Here is an 8,601-nt window from a genome sequence, read left to right on the forward strand (position 1 = left end):
ATCAACAAGAACTGTGCTGTGGGCCCACACGGTGAGGACGTCTTTCCCAGCTTCTCATAAGGCCAGCGAGTGGACATATAACTCTTTTGTGTGTCCACATCACCCTCTTCTTCTGGAAACTCTGCCTCCCCCTGCTTTGGGTACATTTCTCATGCTGGCCAAAGAACTCCTCTGCTATGTTCAAACAAAAATTGGGCAAAAAGTCAGTCCACCACAGGCATGGGAACCCTGAGACATGAGGCTGGGACCTATCAGTAGCCTCATGGCAGAAGCCAGAATACCACAAGTGGGACTGGGCTGACACCAGCAGTGGGCTGGCCTGACCCTGAGCACTGCTTCTGAGGACGGGCTGCAGCTCTGCCCTTCCCTTTAGCTGCCTGATCCTTCCTCTGATTACATAGGATACTCCCGTATCTTTCTAGAAAATTACTATTTTTGCCATTGCCACTTTGAGTTTTTGTCCTTGAATCTAAAAGAGCCCTGACTAATAAATGAATCAAATCAAATGAAAACAGGACGGTACCCTGAATCCCCACGTTTCTGAAAGCCTCCTGTCTGATTAACCAATTTGCCAAAAATCAATTCCTCAAATAATCTATTTGCTGAACGACCTAGTCACAAATCTGACGCTTTCCCCACACTTTGGTTTAGCTATGGCTTCTCCCGGGCTGTTACTTTCGCATTTAGCTGTGATGCTAGTCAGACTCTTCTAAATTGAATGTCAATTTCCTATGGATTTCACATCGTAAATGCCCAGGACCTTTCCAAGCGTTGCAGTGTTTATATGCAAATAGAATGAGTTTCCCTTAAATACAGCTAGCTATCCTAATGTGAGACCTTACACCCCTGTTTCTGCCTATCTCTTCTCTTTATCTTCTACTACTCCTGTCTTGTGCCCATCTTTGCCCATGCCCAACAAATGGCTGTGACAAAACATTCTAGAGCCAGGTAAAGAGTGTATCTGACTGGGGCACCTGGGTGGCTCAGTCCATTAAGCGTCTGACTCTTGATTTTGGCTCAGGACATGATCTCACAATTTCATGGGTTTGAGACCCATGTTGGACCACACTGGCAGGGAGCCTGCTTGGGATTCTCTGCTCTCTCTCTGCCTCTCCCCTGCTCACGCTCTCTCAAATAAACTTAAAAAAATGTATCTGACCAACTTTGGTAATTTGACAATTTAGCAAGTTAACCTTCAGGTGAATTGTGAAAAATTTCCTTTCAATGACTTGACCCAGATCCCAAACACCTCACCTCACCAACTTGGATAAATGAAATCCAAGAACTTTTAAGTTTAGTCTTTATCTACCACTCCTACCATCCCATTCAGTAAGTTATCCCATTTATCCCACCAGCGGATCTCCCCAACCCATAAAACAAATACTGAGCCCCTGGTCTGAATGGTTGCTTTGGGAGGGCCACAACTCCCTCCTGGGCTGGACCACACTAAGCTCTGGGTGATTGTGTTACCTCAGTCCTCATAGCCAGAACTTCTGCTTCATAGCACACCAGTCACCTGCATTTATTAATTTTTAGTTACATTTATTTGCTTATTGTGTCCTTTCCCACTAAAGTTCTTGAATGCAAGAGTCCCTTCAGCATGATGTCATCACTGTATGCCAGGTGACTGGCCAATCAATGGCACCATTTGGGAACCATCCTATTTCTGGCCTCTTACATTGACCCTGCAGCTGCCTCACTTAAACCTTCTGAGTGTTTGGGCAGCCTGAGGACCAGGCCCCAGTCATCTGTGCTTTCTCTGGGAGCTCTGGCTCATCTGATGGCCTTGTGGCTGGAAGAGCCTGGCCTTACCTGCTGGACCAGCCCAGCCCAGCTCAGCTTTCTGCTTTCAGTGGACCTCAACAACTATATTCTTCTGGTCTCTGTGTCTGGGCAAACCTTTGCCACCTCTGTGGTCTACCCAAGAGAGGAAATCATGGGTCACTCACCATCTGTCATGATAGGAGATCATGCTTCAGAAAAAGCTGGCAGCTTAGAACCATACAGAGCATTGTGGTTGGCCATACAGGACTATTGTGGTTGGCCACATGGGGGTCATTTACAGGTGTTATCATTTATTTGCCATGTGATATTTTGTAAAGAAGAATTAATAATAATGACCGGTTTAGAGCACACTAGTTATGAGTTATGAGGAACAAGAAGCCACTCAGAATTAAACAACAAAATTGAGATGAACTATAAGGGAGTGGTTCTGCCAGGCCAGTTGCAAGGACAGCTGAACTGGAAAGCTGCCAGTAGTTTATCTCTGTCTGTGTGTCTCTCTCCTTCTCTACCTCTCTCTTCCACATCCCTCTGTATACTGGCTTTATCTGCACTATGAATGCTTGCACCCATCAGTCTGGTCACCCGCAAGGACAAAGAAATCTTCTGAGTTCATATGACCTTCTAACTTTTCTTCCCACAAATAAGGAGCTCAGTCTCTATGTCTCATTCCAAGACTTCAGAGGGTTTCCTGTTGGCTCAGTTTAGATAGTAAGATTTGCATGAGAACTAGAGCAGACAAGTCCAATTTTTGGATATGTGCACGGGGTGGTGAGGGAGGGATGGAGGTGGACGAGGAGAAGGAAGTGAGGCAGGTCCTGATAAGGGCTGGGGTGCTGGGAAGTTAATAGGCACTGCCAACCCCCCCTAGATTACAGTGGTTATTGTGAAAATAAATAGAGAAACAAATAGAAAATGCTTAGCTCAGAGCAGATGCTCATTACTTTGCCCTCCTCCTCTGCCCTATTGGGTCACACTTACCAACTAGCTGTGGAGAATTCACATTTAGAGTCTCTGCCTGAAGTCACACTCCTGGCCCCTAGGATTCCCAACCTTTCTCTTGCTTTCAAAAAAAAAAAAAAAGGCCTGGAAAAATGTGAAATGTTTTTAATTACTGTTTAGTTCATAACTCATTCCACAGTCTGACTGGACACAGCCTACAGCTCTCCCCTAGACCAGGTGAGAGTGGGTCTCCTGACTCTCCCACTGGCCCAGGGGCCCCGCAGTACCCGCAGCGCCTGCCTCCGGAGCAGAGGCCTTGGCCGCCATGTGGCCCGCCTCCAGGAGCTGCTGCCCACCTGCTTTACCTAAGCCAGGCCTCCTGAATTTAGGGCTGCCAAATCTAGTGAATAAAAATGCGGGACATCCAGTTAAATTTCAGATAAACTACAAACACTTTTTTAGCAGAGGAATGTCCCAAATATTCATTGTTTACCTGAAATTTGAATTTAACTGAGTGTCCTGTATTTCATCTGGGAACATGCCTTTACTTGTCTCATTCCCTAAAGTGGCTCTTGAACCACACAGACCCCAAACACACACACTTCTAACCCAAGCAGGCCCATGGGGATTGCTCAGTAAAGTAAATCATTGTCCCACCTTTGCCTGTCTGCCTCTGTCAGGAGTCTCTAACCACAGTCCTGTTCTTACTTGTCTGACCAACTTCCAACCTCAGCTCTACATGCCTGATCATTGACGCTGGACACTAGCCCAGCCCAGGCCCATAACAAACCATGCCCTTGGCTCCATACCAGATGTATCTGTAGCCAAAATGGGCATCAACTTTGCTTATGACTAAAACACAAGGATAATAACTTAGCCCTTTCAAGTCTCCATTTGCATTTCCCTCTACAAGAGTGATCATCCATCCAGCAAGCAAGGAATCACTCCTTGTCTTGCACTATTTAATTTCCCCTTCCTTTCTAGGCACCAGTGATATATTTCAGAAAAACCTCTTTGGCCCTCATTTTCTGTGTCTGCTGAACACTCAGTACCGCTTTCTTAAGGTGGTGGCAGCATTGTTCTGGTTTGTTTCTCCGAAGCTATATTCCAGGGGGCCTCACTGAGGTAAGAATGAGGAGGAGCAGACTGTATTTGGAATTCTCCAGTTGGAGAACTGATTAGTCTTGGATCACATCCCCCAGGAATGCCAAGGTTGGTACTGTATTGGAAACGATTTCATTTGGCTTGATGACTTCCAGAAGCCACAGATTTTCATCTGAGACTAAAAGAGGTACACAGATGAAACTGTCAAAGATCCCTACAACTCAGAGCAAGCCCCAGGCCTCATAACCTCAAGATTCTGAGGGGCAAAGGGTGAGAGAAGATCAGAAAACTCCAAGCCACTGTGGCCTGCCAGATGTCAGAGGGAAGAAACACCTGCGCAAGCCACTATTGAAGATGAAACAAAACGTGTCTCAAATTAGAGAAAGCAAACTCCTTTCTCATCACAAACAAAATGTTTGGTAATTGAATGAACTTTTGCATCAACTCGTTTTGGTGGTGGTTTCAAATACAAACATCAAAAGAGTTTTTCAGAGCCCAAGAGAGAGCAGATGTTAATTAGAATAAAATTGTAGCAAGGCAGGCTGAATTTTGTTTTGTCCTGGTGTTGCATTATTAGTTCATCATATCCACTTAGTCAGCACCTGCTACTTGTGCAGAAAATAATCTACACAAGTAACTTGGTCTGTAGAAGTCATGCTTAAAGTGCGGTCCTGCACCAAAACTATCAGCATAATTTAGGAACTTGTTAGATATGCAACTTCTTGGGTCCCACTTTAGGCCCTACCAAATCAGAGACTCTGGCAACGGAGCCCAGACTCTCTTGCTAATAAGCTCTCTTTGTGGTTCTGATGCACAGAAGCTTCTCAGATGTCACCCACGTGATTCTTGGTGATTATGCTCAAGTTCAGCCACTCTAAGACTTTTTGACAAGAGAAATGGCTAACATTTTTTTTTAATGTGTCAGGAGTCTAATTTGGTCCTTTAAGCTTGCTTAGCATCAACATCAATGTCAACAGTGTTAATTCCAGACATAGAGAATTATTCAGTTACCCACAAACCTCTCCAATAGCAAATGCATTGTTTCTTATTCCTTACCCTTGTCTGGATTCTAAAGAGGGGGAACCAGAGAGGGTGGGGAAGAGGGAGAGAGATTGAGAGAGGGAGAGCAATTGAGAGAGAGAGAGAGATCTAAATTTTTGCCAGTCAATATGGAGCAACAGTAAAAGTAAACAGGTCTCTTAGGTGTTGCAATATTGTCTTCAGGTTTTTTCCCTGACCCTCAATACAACGGACAGATCAGTCACTTTACTTAAGAAAAGAGAGACAGGGGAAGGATGCCTGTACCCACTCACAAGTTTTTAAGATTTATTTGTACTCTACACTGTGATGGTGACAGAACTCCAGGCTTCCCTTGGGGCTGACATTCAACGTAAATTTGATAAGGTGTTTATACATTCTATGCCATCTAATTTTTCCTGCATCTTTCACTATATTATTCATTCTTCCAATCTTAATACTAGAAAAAAGATTCAAAGGATGATTCTCTCATGGCTTGCCTTGGTGGCTCAGTCGGTTAAGTGTCTGACTTTGGCTCAGGTCATGATCTCACAGTTCGTGAGTTCAAGCCCCAAATCCAGCTCTGTGCTGACAACTCAGAGCCTGGAACCTGCTTCGGATTCTGTGTCTCCCTCTCTCTCTGCCTTTCCCCTCCTCACACTCTCTCTCTCTCTCTCTCTCTCTCTCTCTCTCTCTCTCTCAAAAATAAATAAACATTTTAAAAAATCGGATGAAGACTCTTTCAAAAACATGACATTGGGGCGCCTGGGTGGCGCAGCCGGTTAAGCGTCCGACTTCAGCCAGGTCACGATCTCGCGGTCCGTGAGTTCGAGCCCCGCGTCGGGCTCTGGGCTGATGGCTCAGAACCTGGAGCCTGTTTCCGATTCTGTGTCTCCCTCTCTCTCTCTGCCCCTCCCCCATTCATGCTCTGTCTCTCTCTGTCCCAAAAATAAATAAACGTTGAAAAAAAAATTAAAAAAAAAAAAAAACATGACATTTATGAAATGAGTCTTAATTGTGACCAGCTGGACTGCCCTGCCCCCAGGTGCAGGCTCCTAAAATGATGAGGAAAGTATTTGCAATTTCTGTTCTGAAAATTAAACACTCTTGAATGAGATCTAATCTGGCATTCTTGAATGCCTAAAGGTCTCATTTTTCACTGCGGAAGACTTGTGGCTTTGGTCTCTGCCTCAGAGGTCAAGAGCTGAGACTGAAGTGTCATGCTTGGAAATCTCTGGGACTGCTCTTTGTGCCTGACTAGAACCCCGCCTCAGTAAACACGGCCTCAATCTTGATTATTTGTACCCTGTTATGTGGCTTTAAATGAAAAATGCATATATTTTTTTAAGGTTTTATTTACATTTCAGTTAATATACAGTGTAATATTAGTTTCAGGTGTATAATATAGTGATTCAACACTTGCATACAACATCCAGTGCTCATCACAGCAAGTGCCCTCCTTCATCCCCATCACCTATTTCACCCACCCCACCCCTACCATCAGTTTGCTCTCTAACCATCTGTTTGTTCTCTATAGTTAAGAGTCTGTTTCTTGGTTTGACTCTGTTTTTTCCCCTTAGCTTGTTTGTTTTGTTTCTTAAATTCCACATATGAGTGAAATCATACAGGATTTGTCTTTCTCTGACTTATTTCACTTAGCATAATACTCTCTCTAGCTCCATCCATGTTGTTACACATGGTGAATTTCTTTTTTATGGCTGAGTAATAGTTCAGTGTATGCGTGTGTCTGTGTGTGTGTATCACATCTTCCTTATCCATTATCAGTCGATGGACATTTGGACTCTTTCCATAATTTGGCTATTGTAGATAATGCTGCTATAAACATCAGAGTGCATGCATCCCTTTGAATTAGTATTTTTGTATTCCTTTTTTTGTTTTGTTTTGGTTTTTGTTTTAATTTTATTTTTTTAATTTACATCCAAATTAGTTAGCATATAGTGCAACAATGATTTCAGGAGTAGATTCCTTAATGCCCCTTATGCATTTAGCCCATCCCCCCTCCCACAACCCCTCCAGTAACCCTCTGTTTGTTCTCCATATTTAAGAGTCTATTATGTTTTGTCCCCCTCCCTGTTTTTATATTATTTTTGCTTCCCTTCCCTTATGTTCATCTGTTCTGTGTCTTAAAGTACTCATATGAGTGAAATCATATGATACTTGTCTTTCTCTGACTAATTTCACTTAGCATAATACCCTCTAGTTCCATCCATGTAGTTGCAAATAGCAAGATTTCATTTTTTTTTTATTGCTGAGTAATACTCCATTGTATATATATCCACGTCTTCTTTATCCATTCATCCATCGATGGACATTTGGCTTTCCATACTTTGGCTATTGTTGATAGTGCTGCTATAAACATGGGGGTGCAAGGGTCCCTTCGAAACAGCATATCTGTATAACCTTGGATAAATACCTAGTAGTGCAATTGCTGGGTTGTAGGGTAGTTCTATTTTTAATTTTTTGAGGAACCTCCATACTGTTTTCCAGAGTGGCTGCACCAGCTTGCATTCCCACCAGCAATGCAAAAGAGATTCTCTTTCTCCGCATTGTTGTTGCCTGAGTTGTTAATGTTAGCCATTCTGACAGGTGTGAGGTGGTATCTCACTGTGGTTTTGATTTGTATTTCCCTGATGATGAGTGATGTGGAGCATTTTTTCATGTGTCTCTTGGCCATCTGTATGTCTTCTTTGGAGAAGTGTCTATTCGTGTCTTTTGCCCATTTCTTCACTGGATTACTTGTTTTTGGGGTGTTGAGTTTGATCAGTTCTTTACAGACTTTGTATACTAACCCTTTATTGATATGTCGTTTGCAAATATCTTCTCCCATTCTGTCAGTTGACTTTTAGTTTTGCTAATTGTTACCTGCACTGTGCAGAAGCTTTTTATTTTGATGAGGTCCCAACAGTTCATTTTTGCTTTTGTTTCCCTTGCCTCCAGAGATGTGTTGAGTAAGAAGTTGCTGCGGCCAAGATCAAAGAGGTTTTTGTCTGCTTTCTCCTTGAGGATTTTGATGGCTTCCTGTCTTACATTTAGGCCTTTCATCCATTTTGAATTTATTTTTGTGTATGGTGTAAGAAAGTAGTCCACGTTCATTCTTCTGCATGTCGCTGTCTAGTTTTCCCAGCACCACTTGCTGAAGAGATTGTCTTTATTCCACTGGATATTCTTTTCTGCTTTGTCTAAGATTAGTTGGCCATACGTTTGTGGGTCCATTTCTGGGTTCTCTATTCTGTTCCATTGATCTGAGTGTCTGTCGTTGTGCCAGGACCATACTGTCTTGATGATTACAGCTTTGTAGTATAGCTTGAGGTCCAGGATTGTGATGCCTCCTGCTTTGGTTTTCTTTTTCAAGATTGCTTTGGCTATTCGGGGTCTTTTATGGTTCCATACAAATTTTAGGATTGTTTGTTTTAGTTTTGTGAAGAATGATGGTGTTATTTTGATAGGGATTATATTGAATATGTAGATTGCTTTGGGTAGTGTCGACATTTTAACAATATTCGTTCTTCCAATTCATGAGCATAGAATATTTTTTCCACTTTTTTGTGTTCTCTTCAATTTCTTTCATAAGCTTTCTAATAGGTTCCAGTGTATAGATTTTTCACCTCTTTGGTTAGATTTATTCCTAGGTATTTTATGGGTTTTGGTGCAATTGTAAATGGGATTGATTCCTTGATTTCTCTTTCTGTTGTTTCATTATTGGTATATAGGAATGCAACCAATTTCTGTGCATTG

This window comes from Puma concolor, chromosome C1 (assembly GCF_028749965.1).
Source record: "Puma concolor isolate L17-30 chromosome C1, mPumCon1.1.hap2, whole genome shotgun sequence".
In the NCBI taxonomy this organism is placed as follows: Eukaryota; Metazoa; Chordata; class Mammalia; order Carnivora; family Felidae; genus Puma; species Puma concolor.